The following is a 17,339-nucleotide window of genomic DNA, read 5'->3' as shown; positions in this document are numbered from 1 at the left end:
TTGCCTGGATGGGTGCATATCCAACAACACAAGAAGCTTGACACCATTCAGGTCAAAGCAGCCTGCCTGCTTGTTTGTTTGTGGATGGGGTGCCATTCACTCCTGTAGCAGCAGCAGTGTGTATCATCTTCAAGATGCAATGCACTAAGCCTACTCAGGCAGCACCTTCCAAACCCGTGACCTCTACCAACTAGAAGGACCAGGACAGCAGATGCGTGGGAATACCACCACTTGCAAGTTCCCCTCCAAACCCCACACCATCCTGACTTGGAACTACATTGCCGTTCCTTCACTGTTATTGGGTCAAAACCCTGGAATTCCCTTCCTAATAGTACTGCGGGTGTACCTACCCACATGGACTGCAGCGGTTCAAGAGGCAGCTCACCACAACCTTCTCAAGGCCTAGCCAACGACGCTCCCATCCCATGAAACGGATTTTTTTAAAAAAAAATTCTACTGTATGTTTCCAGTCAAATGAAAAGACACTGCTGGACTTGGTTCTTAGAATGAGGTGGGCCAAGTGGATCAAATATCAGTACGAGAACATTTAGGGGACAGTGATCATTGTATCATAGGTTTCGGTTGGATATGGGAAAGGACAAAGAACAATCCAGAGTAAGAACAATTAACACTGGGAAAGCCAACTTCAAGAATGGATCTGGGCTGATTAAATTGGAATCAAAGGTTGGCAGGAAAAACAGTAGCTGAACAATGGGCTACCTTCAAAGAAGAGATAGTTGAGGCACAGTCTCGGTATATTCCCTCAAAGGGGAAAGGTAGGGCAAACAAGTCCAGAGCTCCCCGGATAACAGAAGAGATAGAGGTGAAGACGAAGAAGAAAAAGTGTGCTTATGACAGATGTCATTTAGATAATACAATGGAATGGCAGGCTGAATGTAAAAGGTTCAGAGGGCAAGTGAAAAAGCAAATAAGAGAAGCAGTGAGTATGAAAAGAGACTGGCCGCTAACATAAAAGAGAATCCCAAAGTCGTCTCTAGGTATATAAATAGTGAAAGGATGGTAAAGGGTGGAGTAGGGCCGATTTGGGACCAAAAGGGGATTTACACATGGAGGCAGGGGGAATAGCTGAAGTATTAAATGAATACTTTGCATCTGTCTTTACCAAGGAAGAAGATGCTAACCAGGCCATGATGAAAGAGGAGGTAATTAATACACTAGGAGGATTTAAAATTGATGAGGTTTTAGATAGGCTGTCTGTACTTAAGTTGATAAAGCACCAGGACTGGATGAAATGCATTCAAGGCTACTGAGGGAGGTGAGTGGGAATTGTGGAGCCACTGGCCATAATTTTTCAGTCTTCCTTAGACTTAAGGTGGTGCCAGAGGACTAGAGAATTGCAAATGTTGCACCCCTGTTCAAAAAAAGATGTAAAGGTAAGCCCAGCATCTACAGACCAATCAATTTAACTTCAGTGGTGGGGAAACTTCTAGAAACAATAATTTGGGATAAAGTTAATAGTCACAAGGAAAACTGTGGGTTAATTAAGGAAAGCCAGCATGGATTTGTTAAGGGAAAGTAGTGTTTAACTAACTTGCTGGAGTTTTTTTGGAAGGGGTAACCAAGAAGGTTGATGGCAATGCAGTTGATGTGGTGTACATGGACTTCCAAAAGGCATGTGACACAGTGCCACACAACAGACTTGTGAGCAAAGTTATAGCTCATGGAATAAAAGGGACAGTAGGAACATGGATACGAAATTGGCTGAGTGACAGAAAACCGAGTGTCAGTTAATGGATTTTTTTTTTTCTGGCTGGAGGAAGGTTTGTAATGGAGTTCCCCAGGGGTCAGTGTTGGGACACTTGCTCTTCCTGATTAATGACTTAGACCTTGATATACAAGGCACAATTTCAAGATGTGTGGATGATACGAAACTTGGAAGCATTGTGAACTGTGAGGAGGATAGCATAGAATTTGAAAAGGACATAGACAAGAGGAAGATGAAGTTCAATGTGGAGAAATGTGAAGTGATTCATTTTGGTAGGAAGAACATGGAGAGGCAAAATTAAAATAAAGGGTACAACACTCAAGCGGGTGCGGGAACTGAGGGACCCGGGTATTGTTCTGACAGTGGTTCTATTTTTTTTTTTTTTTTGAGGACTCTTATTTTAGAATTATGGATATTTTGTAATAGAGCTCTAAAGAGAGTCTCTTTTTCGGTTAACCAGTGCATGTATATGTGAGGGGCTAAGGTAAAAGGGAACGTTCATATTTTAATCTGTATGTTAATGATTTGCTTCATTACTGGTTAAATCTTGTTTTATAATCAACCGATAATGATGTTTATTAAAGAAACCTGGTTGGTGTATATTTATTCTGGGTAAACATTTAACTATGTTGACCTGTGGAGAAGTGGAACTAGAAAAGGCAGTGCAGTCCTCCCACCTCCATCGTAACAGCATATATGTGTATAAGTCATTGAAGGTGGCAGAACAGGTTGAGAGCGATTAATAAAGCATACAGTATCCTAGGCTTTGTTAATAGGGGCATCGAGTACAAAAGCAAGGAAGTTATGTTAAGACACTAGTTTGGCCTCAGCTGGAGTATTGCATCAGTTCTGGGTGCTGCATTTAAAGAAAGATGTGAAGGCACTGAAAAGAGTGCAGAGAAGATTCACGAGAATGGTTCCAGGGATGTGGAACTTCAGTTATGAAGATAGGTTGGAGAAGTTGGGACTCTTTCCTTTGGAGAAGAGAAGGCTGAGAGGAGATTTGACAGGTATTCAAAATCATGGGTCTGCACAGAGTAGATAGGGAGAAACTGTTCCCACTAGTGAAAGGATCAAGAACGAGATGGCACCGATTTAAGATAATTGGCAAAAGAAGCAATGGCGACATGAGGAAAAACCTCTTTCACGCAGTGAGTGGTTAGGATCTGGAATGCACTGCCAGAGAGTGTGATGGAGGTAGGTTCAATTGAGGCATTCAAAAGGGAATTAAATAGTTACCTGAAAAGGAAGAATGTACAGGGTTGTGGGGAGAAGGCAGGGAAATGGCACTAAGTGAATTGCTCACTCAGCCGGTGTGGACACAATGGGCCGAATGGCCTCGTTCTGTGCTATAACAGTTCATCTATGATATATGCTTAGAGATGCAAGACAAGGCTAGAATACTTAGTGCTTTGTGTCCGTGTTTACTAAGGAAGAGGATGCTGACAATAATCGATTAGAAGCAGAGATGGTAGAGGTAATGGATGGAAAATTGAGAGGCAGTAGGTACTGGAAAGGCTGGCTATGCTGAGTGCATAAGTGGCCTGTTCTGGATGGCATGCCATCCAGGTTACTAAATGAACTGGGGATGGAGATAGCAGAAGAGCTTACTATAATCTTCCAGTCTTCCCTAGATATGGGCGAGGTGCCAGAGGATTGGCAAATGTGACACCCTTATTCAAGAAAGGGTGTAAGGACAGTCCTATGGGCCAGTCAGTTTAACATCAGTAGTGGGTAAGGTTTTGGAAACAATCAAAAAATTCAACAGGCACTTTGAGAGGATTGGGCTAATTAAGAATAGCCAGCACAGCTTTGTACAAGGCAGACTGTGCTTGATTAATCTCATTGACTTTTTTGCTGAAGTAACAGAGCAGGATGATGAAGGAAATGCAATGCATGTTGCCTATTTAGATTTTAAGCAAGTGTTTGACAAAATACCACAAAAGACTGCTTAACAAAATTGAGGCTCATGGAATAGGAGGGTCAGTGTCAACTTGGATTAAAAAAAATTGGCTTAAAACAAAACAAGTCATGGTAAATGGTTGATTTTCAGACTGAGGAATGGTAGACTGTGGTGTTCTCCAAGAGGTCAGTGCCGGGAGCACTGCTTTTTTAGAAATATATAAATGACTTGGATATTGGAATACAGAGTAAAAATGTCAACATTTGCCAATGATACCAAACTTGGAGTGGCAAACAGTGAAGACAAAACAAATTGACTTCAACAGGACATGGATAGGCTAGCAGAATGGACGGACATGTAGCAAATGCAATTTAATAGAGAAGGTGTGAGTTGCTGTATTTTGGCAGAAGGGATGGGGAGGGGCAATATAGACTTAATGACACAGTTCTAAAGTGTGCAGGGACAGAGGAACCTGGGGTGCAGATGCACAGATCTTTAAAGTTGGCAGGACATATTGAGAGAGTGGTCAGCAAAGCATATGGGATCTTTGGCTTCATATAGAAATAGAGTACAAAAGCAGGGAGGTTATGCTGAACCTTCATAAAACTCTGGTTAGGCCACAACTAGAGTATTGTGCCAGTTCTGAGCAGAGGCGATTAACAGACTGGTTCTAGAGATGAGGGATTTTAGTTACAAGTCTAGTTTGGAGAAGCTGGGGCTGGTCTGCTTGGAGCAAAGAAGATTGAAAGGAGATGTGATAGAGGTGTACAAGATGCTAGGTTTGGATAAGGCAGGGAAAGAAAAATCTTTTCCCATTAGCTGATGGTGCAAGGACTAAGGGACACAGATTTAGGGTTTTGGGCAAGAGATACAGGGAAAATTTGAGTAAGAACTCTTTTGATGCAGCGAGTGAAGTGACCTGGAAGTCGCTGCCTATGAGGGTGGTGGAAGCAAAGACAATCAATGATTTCAAAAGGAAATTTGATAGGCACTTGAAGGAAATAAACTTGCAGGGGTACAGCGATACAGCAGGGGAATGAGACTGACTGCCTTATGCTAAACCAGCATATATTCAATGGGCCAAACGGCCTCCTTCTGTTCCCTAAATGACACTCTCTGGGATATGAGAGAAGTTTTTGTAGCATTTCAGTGGGGTATTGTGGTGTTGCTTCAATATGCTGTTCTACTGTACAGAAAGGCATGAATCACATGCCTCCACATTGGTAAGCCTTGATCTTAGTGGGCTGAATCTGGAGGAACCAAAGAGTTTTAGCATTTCTCCATATTGGCAATGGAAAATAGGAACAAAATCAGTTGGACAGCCAATTTTTCTTAATTTCTAACAACTAACATCAGCAGAAATCTGGGCTGGAATTTTCATTACAGGGTCAGGAACCCAAAGCCTGACAAATTTCTGGGTCCCGACCCTGCGCTGATGTGATGTAATTTTCATATGTAGAAGGTCTAATTGGCCCCAGGGTGAGTCCGGTGTCAAATTAGAGGCACAAGAAGTGTTCTGGAGGTGGGACCAGGTTACAGAAGGTGATTTTAAAAGGCATGCGGCAGGCATGACTGGAGCAGTAGGGAGATTAGAGGGCCAGTGTTGGCATGCGCATGCATCTCCGGGCAGCATCCCATTTTTCTGATGTCTCCTTGGAGGTGCTGACTGAAGCAGTTGCAGAGATGAGAGCTGTTCTTCCTGGCTTCAGGAAGGAGAAATCCACCCAGAGAAACCAAGAGGGCTTGGATGGAGGTGACCACGAAAGTCAGCAGCTGGGGACCCACAAGAAGGAGGGAGGTCCAGTGTAGGAAGAAGTTCAATAACCTCTTGCACTCCGGTAAGGTGAGGGGCCAGTGGCACCCAGTTCATTGGCCACCAACTCTCTCAGCACCAGAATGCAAGTGAGCTGACCTCACGGAATGTCCATAGTTCTCCCTAACATTCAGATCAAGTGTACAGTTGCAACACCAAGACAGCAGCCACCCTAACATATGGGGCAACAGTCAGATGGGGACATTACTGAGGGGGATATCAGACCATATGTGTGTCATGCTGGAGAAGATGAGGGAGGGTGGCCTACTTATGAATCATTCTTCTCTCATCCTGCAAGATAAGAGCACCCATAGCGCTTAAGATGGCCAAAACGGGTGGTGGAGTGGCTCAACTGCAAACTTTGACCCCGCTGGAGGAGGCAATTCTGGAGATCGCCAGGGCACCCTTGAGGCATTTGGTGGGGGTGGCAAAATGGGAGGCTGTGAGCAACATGGTCATTGGAAAGCTCTTTCTTGAGGTGAAGGGCATGGAGGAGACTCCTGCCTAATGCATGCTTTGGACCTTAGATCGCTGTCATCTGAGGGGATGGTTGTACTGGGGCACTTGTTGAGTAGGAAGAGTCCTCCTTTCTATTTTCTTGTGTTTCCCACAGGGCCAGTTGCACCGGGGGAGCTAAGTGGACCCTGTGGGGGAGACACCATGGAACCTACATAGAAACAAAGAAAATAGGAGCAGGAGTAGGCCATTTGGCCCTTGGAGCCTGCTCCGCCATTCATTATTATCATGGCTGATCATCCAACTCAATAACCTGTTCCTGCTTTCACCCCATACACTTTGATCCCTTTAGACCCAAGAGCTATATCTAATTCCTTCTTGAAAACATACAGCATTTTGGCCTCGACTGCTTTCCACAGGCTCAACACACTCTGGGTGAAGAAATTTCTTATCTCAGTCCTGAAAAGTTTACCCCATATCCTTAGACTATGACCCCTAGATCTGGACTCTCCCACCATCGGCAACATCCTTCCTGCATCTACCCTGTCAAGTCCTGTTAGAATTTATTAGGTTTCTGCCCCCCCCCACCCCCCCCCCCCCCCCCCCCCCACTCTTATGAACTCCAGCAAATATAATCCTAACGGACTCAATCTCTCCTCATACGTCAGTCCCGCCATACCAGGAATCAGTCTGGTAAACCTTTGCTGCACTCTCTCTATAGCAAGAACATACTTCCTCAGATAAGGAGACCAAAACTCTGCACAATATTCCAGGTGTGGCCTCACCAAGGCCCTGTATAATTGCAGCAAGACATCCCTGCTCCTGTACTCGAATCCTCTAGCTATGAAGGCCAACATACCATTTGCCTTTTTTACCACCTGTTGCACCTGCATGCTTACCTTCAGCGACTGGTGTACAAGAACACCCACGTCTCGCTGCATATTCCCCTCTCTGTTTATAGCTGTTCAGATAATCTGCTTTCCTGTTTTTGCTACCAAAGTAGATAACCTCACACTTATCCACATTATACTGCATCTGCCATGCATTTGTCCACTCACTCAACTTGTTCAAATCACCCTGAAGCCTCTCCGCATCCTCCTCACAACTCACCCTCCCACCCAGTTTTGTCATCTGCAAATTTGGAGATATTACATTTAGTTCCCTCATCTAAATCATTTAATATATTATTGTGAATAGCTGAGGTCCTAGCACCTATCCCCTGCGGTACCCCACTAGTCACTGCCTGCCATTCGGGAAAAAGACCCATTTATTCCTACTTTGTTTCCTGTCTGCCCACCAATTTTCTATCTATTGCAATCTTTTGGGCCTCCTTATCTCGAGAGACAATGGATACGCGCCTGGAGGTGGTCAGTGGTTTGTGAAGCAGCGCCTGGAGTGGCTATAAAGGCCAATTCTGGAGTGACAGGCTCTTCCACAGGTGCTGCAGAGAAATTTGTTTGTTGGGGCTGTTGCACAGTTGGCTCTCCCCTTGCGCCTCTGTCTTTTTTCCTGCCAACTACTAAGTCTCTTCGACTCGCCACAATTTAGCCCTGTCTTTATGGCTGCCCGCCAGCTCTGGCGAATGCTGGCAACTGACTCCCACGACTTGTGATCAATGTCACACGATTTCATGTCGCGTTTGCAGACGTCTTTATAACGGAGACATGGACGGCCGGTGGGTCTGATACCAGTGGCGAGCTCGCTGTACAATGTGTCTTTGGGGATCCTGCCATCTTCCATGCGGCTCACATGGCCAAGCCATCTCAAGCGCCGCTGACTCAGTAGTGTGTATAAGCTGGGGATGTTGGCCGCTTCAAGGACTTCTGTGTTGGAGATATAGTCCTGCCACCTGATGCCAAGTATTCTCCGAAGGCAGCGAAGATGGAATGAATTGAGACGTCGCTCTTGGCTGGCATACGTTGTCCAGGCCTCGCTGCCGTAGAGCAAGGTACTGAGGACACAGGACTGATACACTCGGACTTTTGTGTTCCGTGTCAGTGCGCCATTTTCCCACACTCTCTTGGCCAGTCTGGACATAGCAGTGGAAGCCTTACCCATGCGCTTGTTGATTTCTGCATCTAGAGACAGGTTACTGGTGATAGTTGAGCCTAGGTAGGTGAACTCTTGAACCACTTCCAGAGCGTGGTCGCCAATATTGATGGATGGAGCATTTCTGACATCCTGCCCCATGATGTTCGTTTTCTTGAGGCTGATGGTTAGGCCAAATTCATTGCAGGCAGACGCAAACCTGTCGATGAGACTCTGCAGGCATTCTTCAGTGTGAGATGTTAAAGCAGCATCGTCAGCAAAGAGGAGTTCTCTGATGAGGACTTTCCGTACTTTGGACTTCGCTCTTAGACGGGCAAGGTTGAACAACCTGCCCCCTGATCTTGTGTGGAGGAAAATTCCTTCTTCAGAGGATTTGAACGCATGTGAAAGCAGCAGGGAGAAGAAAATCCCAAAGAGTGTGGGTGCGAGAACACAGCCCTGTTTCACACCACTCAGGATAGGAAAGGGGTCTGATGAGGAGCCACCATGTTGAATTGTGCCTTTCATATTGTCATGGAATGAGGTGATGATACTTAGTAGCTTTGGTGGACATCCGATCTTTTCTAGTAGTCTGAAGAGACCACGTCTGCTGACGAGGTCAAAGGCTTTGGTGAGATCAATGAAAGCAATGTAGAGGGGCATCTGTTGTTCACGGCATTTCTCCTGTATCTGACGAAGGGAGAACAGCATGTCAATAGTCGATCTCTCTGCACGAAAGCCACACTGTGCCTCAGGGTAGACGCGCTCGGCCAGCTTCTGGAGCCTGTTCAGAGCGACTCGAGCAAAGACTTTCCCCACTATGCTGAGCAGGGAGATTCCACGGTAGTTGTTGCAGTCACCGCGGTCACCTTTGTTTTTATAGAGGGTGATGTTGGCATCGCGCATGTCCTGGGGTACTGCTCCCTCGTCCCAGCACAGGCATAGCAGTTCATGTAGTGCTGAGAGTATAGCAGGCTTGGCACTCTTGATTATTTCAGGGGTAATGCTGTCCTTCCCAGGGGCTTTTCCGCTGGCTAGGGAATCAATGGCATCACTGAGTTCCGATTTGGTTGGCTGTATGTCCAGCTCATCCATGACTGGTAGAGGCTGGGCTGCATTGAGGGCAGTCTCAGTGACAGCATTCTCCCTGGAGTACAGTTCTAGGTAGTGCTCAACCCAGCGGTCCATCTGTTTGCGTTGGTCAGTGATTATGTCCCCCGATTTAGATTTGAGGGGGGCGATCTTCTTGATGGTTGGCCCAAGAGCTCTCTTCATGCCATCATACATTCCTCTGATGTTTCCGGTGTCTGAGGCCAGCTGAATATGGCTGCATAGGTGTTGCCAGTAGTCGTTTGCGCAACGCCTAGCTGTTCTTTGTGCAGTACTTCTGGCTGCTTTAAGTGCTGCGGATGTTAAATCGCTGGGGGCTTTCTTGTAGTTCAAAAGTGCAATGCGCTTAGCGGCTATGACAGGTTCCAGCTCTTCATTATGAGATTGAAACCAGTCTGCATTTCTCTTCGCACTTTTGCCGTAGGTGGTCAAAGCTGACTCATAGATGGCGTCTCTGATGTGGGCCCACTTGGTCTCAGCATCCCCTGTGGGAGTGCTTTGAAGGGCTGTTACAAGTGAATTTAGAAATTTTTGTAACAGCTGTGGGTGAGAAATTCTGCTCGTGTTGATGCGCGGGTGGCCCTTCTGCTTGGAATGATGCAACTTCTTTGGTCTGAGTCTAACCTTGCTGCACACCAGGGAGTGGTCGGTGTCGCAGTCCGCACTGTGTAAGCTGCGTGTGATTTGAACACTGTTTAAGGCGGCTCGCCTTGTGACAATGAGGTCTAGCTGGTGCCAACGACGTGATCTTGGGTGCCTCCATGAAACCTGGTGACAGGGTTTAGTGTGAAAGAACGAGTTGGTGATGCAGAGGTTATGATAGGTACACAACTCAAGCAGGTATCTATTGCAATACACTACCCCAATCCCATGCGCTTTAATTTTACACGCTTATCTCTTATGTTGGACTTTGTCGAAAGCCTTCTGAAAGTCCAAATAAACCACATTCACTGGCTCCCCCTCATCAACTCTACTAGTTACATCCTCGAAGAATTATAGTAGATTTGTCAAGCATGATTTCCCTTTCATAAATCCATGCTGACTGCCCAATTCTACCACTGTTTTCTAAGTGCTCTGCTACAAAATTTTTGATAATGGACTCTAGAATTTTCACCACTACTGACATCAGGCTGACTGGTCTACAATTCCCTGCTTTCTCTCTACCTCCCTTTTTAAATAGTGAGGTTACATTAGCTACCCTCCAACCTGTAGGAACTGTTCCAGAGTCTACAGAATCTTGGAAGATGACCACCATCCACTATTTCTAGGGCCACTTCCTTGTGTACTCTGGGATGCATACCATCAGGCCCTGGGGATTTATCGGCCTTCAATCCCATCAATTTCCCCAACACCATTTCTCTACTAATACTGATTTCCTTCAGTTCCCCTCTCTCACTAAGCCCTGTGTTCCAACATTTCTGGTATGATATTTGTGTCCTCCTTTGTGAAGACAGAACCAAAGTATGCATTTAGTTGGTCAGCCATTTCTTTATTCCCCATAATAAATTCCCCTATTTCTGACTGTAAGGGACCTACATTTGTCTTCACCAATCTTCTCTTCACATACCTATAGAAACTTTTAGTCAGTTTTTATGTTCCCCGCAAGCTTGCTCTCGTACTCTATTTTCCCCTTCTTAATCAATCCCTTGGACCTCCTTTGCTGAATTCTAAACTGCTCCCAATCCTCAGGTCTGGTTTTTTTCTGGCAAATTTATTTGCCTCTTCCTTGGATCTAATGCTATCTCTAATTTCCCTTGTAAGCCATGGTTTGGCTACCGTTCCCGTTTTACTTTTGCACCAGACAAGGATAAACAATTGTTGCAGTTCATCCATGCACTCTTTGAATGTTTACCATTGTCTATCCACTGTCATCCCTTTAAGTCATGTTTCCCAATCTGTCACAGGCAACTCGCGCCTCAAACTCGTTTCCTTTACTAAGCTTCAGAACCCTAGTCTCGGAATCAACTACATCACTCTCCATCTTGATGAAGAATTCTATTATATTATGGTCGCTCATCCCTAAGGGGTCTCGCACCACTAGATTGTCGATTTATTCCCCTCATTACACAATACCCAGTCTAGGATAGCCTGTTCTCTGGTTGGTTCCTTAACGTATTGGTCCAGAAAACCATCCCGTATACACTCCAAGAATTCTTCCTCTACCTGTACCATCATATCATACCTTGGCACCTTCCACCAGTGCAGACACAACCCAGTCGGGATCCAGAGTAGCATAAGAAAAGAGCACTGGTTGAACCTCACCAACTGTGAGCAGGAGGAAGAGGGTGAGGCAGTCAGCTGTGGGCAGTCCTCCTCAGGACAGAGGCCAGACACAGTGATGCTTTGCTGGGCCAAGGTGCTATGCCTCAGGTGTCACAAACAAGGAGGGTCTTCCTCAAGAACCAGAGGCACATAAGTTCCTGTTTGTCAGAATTCCCTTGAAGAGCCATGGAGGGGCGATGGAGTCCATGCAGCACGTTTGCTCTGTCACGACCCAGGGATTCAACTGCATGAGAAATTGGGCAACTTCTTGTAGAGCCATATGCAACACCACTCTGTGTGGGTGCAGGAGCAACGCACTGGTATGCACAGAAAGAGCAAGACTCTTTGTAGCATCAACCACTGTGTCCCTGATGGCCCACAGATGCATGGAGCGGATGCCAGCTGTGTTTGTCAGTGGCCTCATCCAGTAACCAAGGGCACCAGGAAAGGGCTGAGACGTTCGAAGCGGCAGATGAAGGGGCCACTCCCCAGGGGGCACTGGCATTACCCTCTCTGACTCGAGCCATTTGTGTGCCAAGGCCCTGTGACAGACGCAGCCCCTGCAATGATGCAGTCGCAACAGTCTAAGGAGTAGTCCCCAAGGGCATATCAGATGAGGATGGAAACTACGGGTATCTCAGCCAGAGGCAGAGACTAGGGAGCAGGCTGCCTCCACCTCATCCTCTGCCACAGTGGGAGCACCCCGTACAAGTGTTGGGGAAAGAAAAGTGCCACGCTGTTGACCATTTAATGGGTCACCTGTGAGCTGTTCTGCACATTTGTCTGTTCTTTTGTTATCACCACGTTATTAACTTGTTTGTTATCACTATGATGTGTGTTATTGATGTTGCATCTCTGAAGGGGAGGGAGCATTGTGGGGGGTGGGGGGAAACATGGGGCCCTAGCAATGTTATGTGCTGTTGGTGAATGTTGGCGGAGAAACCCTCATTCTGCACGCTCATGGTTGGCAATGGGACCTCGCAGTTATGGGTCATAACGGTATGATAACTCTATGCTAGAAGGTGAATTTTGGAGTCATCAGCCACAAGGGCCTGGGGCGATCAGCTGAAGCGCTGCTGAATCAGCTACTGCCATGCCAGATTGCAGTTCACCGAGGTCTGTGACAGCACTGTGTCCTCCACTGCCTGGTTGCCAGTCACTGCTGGAGCAATCCCTTCCTCCTCCTCTTCTGCTTCCCAGTCCTCCTCTGAGGTGCGATGGCATTCCAGCTCCTCCTCCTTCATCCATCTCCAGCCCTCTTCGCATTGTCATGTTGCGCAGGGTGCAGCAGATGACCATGATATGGGACACTCTGGCTGACTCTAACTGGAGGGCAACACCTGACTGGTCAAGGCAACGGAAGGGCATCTTCAAGAGGCCAATGGTCTGTTCGATGCAGTCTATGTTAGGAGATGGCTCTGGTTGTAGCACCTCTCTCCATCATATCTGGGTTTCGGACATGTATCAGGAGCTAAAGGCCTGCTCAGGTTGGAAAAAAGAACCTGACCCGAACCCAACCGATCCACAGCAGACCCGAGCCTAACCCGACCCGACCACCCCTTTACTTACCTTCCGGCTCGGAAGCTCCAGTGTATACGTGATGTTATAGTGACGTCACTCGCTCACTGCGCAGACTCCGTTTCGTCCTGGACTCTCAGCTCAAGTTTTTTTTTTTTTTAAATTAATACTTACCAGCAGAGCACTTACCGTGTGTGTCCGGCCCGACCCGACCGCCGGACCCGGAAGAGGGGCCGACCTGACCCCAACCCAACACATGTCGTTGGGTACGGATCGGGTAGCAGGCCTTTATCAGGAGCCACCCATGGAGTCTGGATGTGGGCCTGAAGAGGTCGGCACCTGGGACTCTCTCAGAATAAAACAGTCCTGACAGCTGCCCAGGATCTGGATGCACACCTGCAAGATTCACTTCCTGTGGTCACAGATCATCTGGACATTCAATGAGTGGTAGCCCTTTCTGTTCAGAAATCTGACTGGCTGGTCTGTCGGTACCTTGATGGTTACATGAGTGCAATCGATGACGCCCTGGACCTGAGGGAATCCATCAATGGCAGTAAAGCCCATCTAGGTCAAAGTGGATGTATTGCCCTGCCCTCCTGAATATAGCATCCAGGACCTGCCTGATGGCATGGGATGCCAACTACAAGATGCCACCTAGGTCCGCAGCTAATCCCAGGAATGACCCGGTTGCATAGAAGTTCAAGGCGATGGTGACCTTGACGGTTGCAGGTAAGAGGCTGACCTGGGAGCTGCAAGGCCTCAGGTCATTGTGGATCAGAGCACAAATGTCTGACACCATATGCCTGGATAGGCTTAGCCTCCTACGGCACTGAAGCACTGTCATTTGCAGGTTAGCTGACTCTTGGGTGGTCAAACTGATGTCTAGGGTAGTGCATTCTTCCTCTTGCAGGCCTCCACAGCGCTCTTCAGGTCTCCTGCTGTCCATGAGGTTACATCTGCTGAAGCTCATCCTGGCTGCTCTGTTCAACGTCCGAATAGCCTATTCCCATCTGAACTCCCTCAGCTGGTGCTCCGTTCACCAGGCTTTCCCCTGCCAACCCAGTTGCTCAAGTGATACCAGTGGGCTAACATCCCTCTCCAGATTCCTACCACTCACCACTGACAAATGCAAGTTTTACATCTCCAGCAATGGCTACCCTGTGGTACCTTTGGAGCAGCTGAACTTTATTTTGGGCCTCTGCATTATATGTTAATCCGCTCTCCACATTGTTCATGTCTTCTACACCCTGCCGTGCTCCAAACATGGCAATTTCCCTGTGCCCCTCCATTGAAACTCTCAAACTACTCCTGACCAGCCTTTTAATGAGCTCAACAGGCGAATAATTGGAGACCTGCAGGCTTCCCATTCCCTCCCTCTCGGTGTTCTTTTAAAAACATCTTTGTGTTCCGGAGGTGGCGGGCAAATGATCTTCAAATGCACAGGCACCTACTTCCACTCCCAACAGGCTTTAAAAATCTGGCTGCAGGAAACTGGTTACCTATTCACACTGTTGGCCTGGGAATGACATTTAGCCCAAAGGGAAAGTGTATGTTTCTAAAAAATAAATGTATTAAAATGAAAATAAGCATTATTTATTAAGCATTGCCCCCCGCTTTTTGCCCGCACAGCGACTGTATTTTAAAAAAAAACCAAGGCACTGTTTGTCGGGGAACAGGAATTCTCCCAGTATCTTAGCTAACATTCCTCCCTCAAAGGAAAACCGGTAAATCAGTCATTCATCACCTTGCTGTCTGCAATTGGCTACTATATTGCCTACATGATAGCAGCACTTCAAAAGAATTTAATTGATTGTGAAACACTTTGAGATGCCCTGGGAATGTGACAAAATGCTATATAAATGCAAGTTTTTTTTTTAACTCATTTGTAATTTCATCAAACCTGGATCAGTTCAGAAACTATTTTGCATATACTACTCAGCAGCATACAGTGTCCTTTACACATTTAACTGGTTGAGGCAGACAGAAAGCTTGCAAATAACGAGAATTGCATCCTGCACGCCACCTTTTTGATTACCGGCTATGGAAGAACTAAACTGCAATTTGCTAACAATTGACAAATGAATGTAAATATGCTGGTACAGCTTTCAGAATTTCACAGTTGATTACTGTTATTTCAATTCTAATAAATATCATTTCCTCCTCAGATCAATGTTCTGCATATCCAAGTTGGTGTTCTAAAAGCAAAGGTACAAAAATAGATCTGGACAGGCCAGAAATCTGACCTTCAGAGAGGATAGCAATCTCATCAAAATAACTTGAAGTTTAAATTCAGTTCAAATCTAACATGCCTAAAGTAGAAGCTGAACATGCTTCAATGTTTCAAGCATTTTCCTTGGGTCAATGTACATTTTGACTTTGAAGTTTTACAATACCAATGTCACAAATGATCACAGCAAATAATTATCTAAAAGTCGAGATAAGGATTCAAATGCTGGAACGGCAAGGATTTAGATTTCCAAGCCAGGACAGTGTGACTTGGAGGCGATGGTGTTCCCGCTCACTTTCTACCCTTGTCTTTCTATCTATCTGGTTTGGTTTCTGGTCAATGGTGACCTGCAGGATGTTGATCAGGATTTGTTGACTGTAATGCCATTGAATGTAATGGGGAGATAGTTACTCTTGTTGGAGATGCTTATTGCCTGGCACTTGTGAAGCATGAATGTTACTTGCCAATTATCAGCCCAAGCCTGAATGTTATCCAGGTCTTGCTGCATGAGAGCATAGGCTGCCTCAGTATCTGAGAAGTTGCAAATGGAACTGACCAGTGTAATCATCTGCTGAAGATTGTTGGACATAGGACACTGCTCTGAGAAACTCTTGCAGCGATGTTCTGGGGCTGAGATGATTGGCCTCCAAAAACCACACCACCACCTTTTTGTGCTAGGTATGACTCCAGCCAATGGAGAGTTTTCCTTGATTCCCATTGACTTCAATTTTACTAGAGCTCGTTGATGCCACACTTGATCAAATGCTGCCTTGATGTTAAGGACAGTCACACTCTTCACCTCTGGAATTCTGCTCTTTTGCCCAAGTTTGGACCAAGGCTGTAATGAAGTCTGGAATAGAGTGTCCTGACAGAACCCAAACTGAGCATTGGTGAGCAGGTTATTGGTCAACAAGTGCTGCTTGACAACTCCTGACAACCTCTTCCAAGGCTTGGTTAATGATTGAGAGTAAACCTTTTGGGCAGTAATTCACTGGATTGGATTGTAATACTTTTAGTGGACAGGAGATACCTGGGTAATTTTTCACATTGTTGGAGAGATGCCAGTGTTGTAGCTGTACTGGAAGAGCTTGGGGCTGGAGACGTGGCCAATCCCGGAGCATAAATCTTCAACTACAGCCGGGATGTTGTCAGGGCCCATAGTGTTTGTTGATATCATGTGGAGTGAACCACTTTGGGTTCTACAATGTTGGGAACCTCAGCAGGATGCTGATTTGGATCGTCCACTTGGTACTTCAGTCGAAGACGGTTGCAAACCTTTCAGCATTATCTTTTGCATACGAATATACAAACCTATAAATAGGATGAGAAAAGACCTACTGCTTCATCCAACCTGATCTAACTGCATCAAGTAGAGAGAAAACGAGCAGAAGATGTGGTATTTCCATCCAAGAATATATCAGCGGAGAAGAGAAGAAACTGTGATGTCTCCAGGCAGGAAGAGGGAAAATCCAAGGGAAATCCGAGCTGAGCAGTCACTAAAGCATCCTGGTAACCAGTTATAGGGATATTTTGAGCAACCTGAAAGTGAACAATGTGGGCAAGAACAGGGGTTGGCAGCTGCTCACAGTATTTCTATGCAACCAAGAGTAGCACATCTGCTCTTACTGGTTCCACATCAAGGTAAGTAGAAATGGTAATACTTCCCTTTTCTTTGACAGCCTTCACTAGTCCCTTTAGTGATTGCTGATTAGGCTGTTATAGTTATGGAAAAACTAATCTGAGCATGCACAGTCCGTTGACTAGGGTAATCAGAGGCCCAATACCTCTGACTTACTGACTATAAGGCATTGATTTGAACTGGCAACCGAAGTTCAAATGCAGATCAGGCTTGAGATGAGCAAACCAAGGCAGAGCTTCTTCCTCCTCTTGTTTTGTATATTCTAAAACTATTTGCAAATTTAGAGAATGAAAATGATTTTAACTTCCTGCCATTGGCAGGAAAGGAGCAGGACAGTAGCTAATATAGAGCTGTTCTGTTTCTTGCTCCATTCCTGCTAATGTGTGATTTCAACACCATTGATTTTGCTGGTGGAGGAAGGTCCTACTAAACTTCACAGGAGTCTCATTTAATAAATGCAAATTGGGATCCTATAAGATACATGGGATCCCAATGGCATTTTAACCTGCTCATGTGCGGGGCGCCTGCCGTGGTCGCCCGCCAGGTGAACCTACCAGGAACCAGTGAGGTAAGTTACAAAACCTTTCTTTACTGGGTTCAGAGAAGCAGGAGTGCTCTACTGCTGCCTCGACTGCCCTAGACTCTTTCAGCTCCCCC

At 46.1% G+C, this 17,339-nt stretch overlaps 1 protein-coding gene across 5 annotated transcripts in view; it reads right to left on the bottom strand.

The window, feature by feature from the left end:
* spag6 (sperm associated antigen 6) overlaps positions 1-17,339 on the bottom strand; it is a 256,251-nt gene that overhangs the window by 153,243 nt on the left and 85,669 nt on the right. The gene's annotated exons all lie outside the window — the stretch shown is intronic.

The sequence above is a fragment of the Heterodontus francisci genome, chromosome 2 (genome assembly GCF_036365525.1).
Source record: "Heterodontus francisci isolate sHetFra1 chromosome 2, sHetFra1.hap1, whole genome shotgun sequence".
NCBI classification, from domain to species: Eukaryota; Metazoa; Chordata; class Chondrichthyes; order Heterodontiformes; family Heterodontidae; genus Heterodontus; species Heterodontus francisci.
The sequence above is the reverse complement of the archived record's forward strand: the minus strand, read 5'-3'. Positions and strand labels throughout refer to the sequence as shown.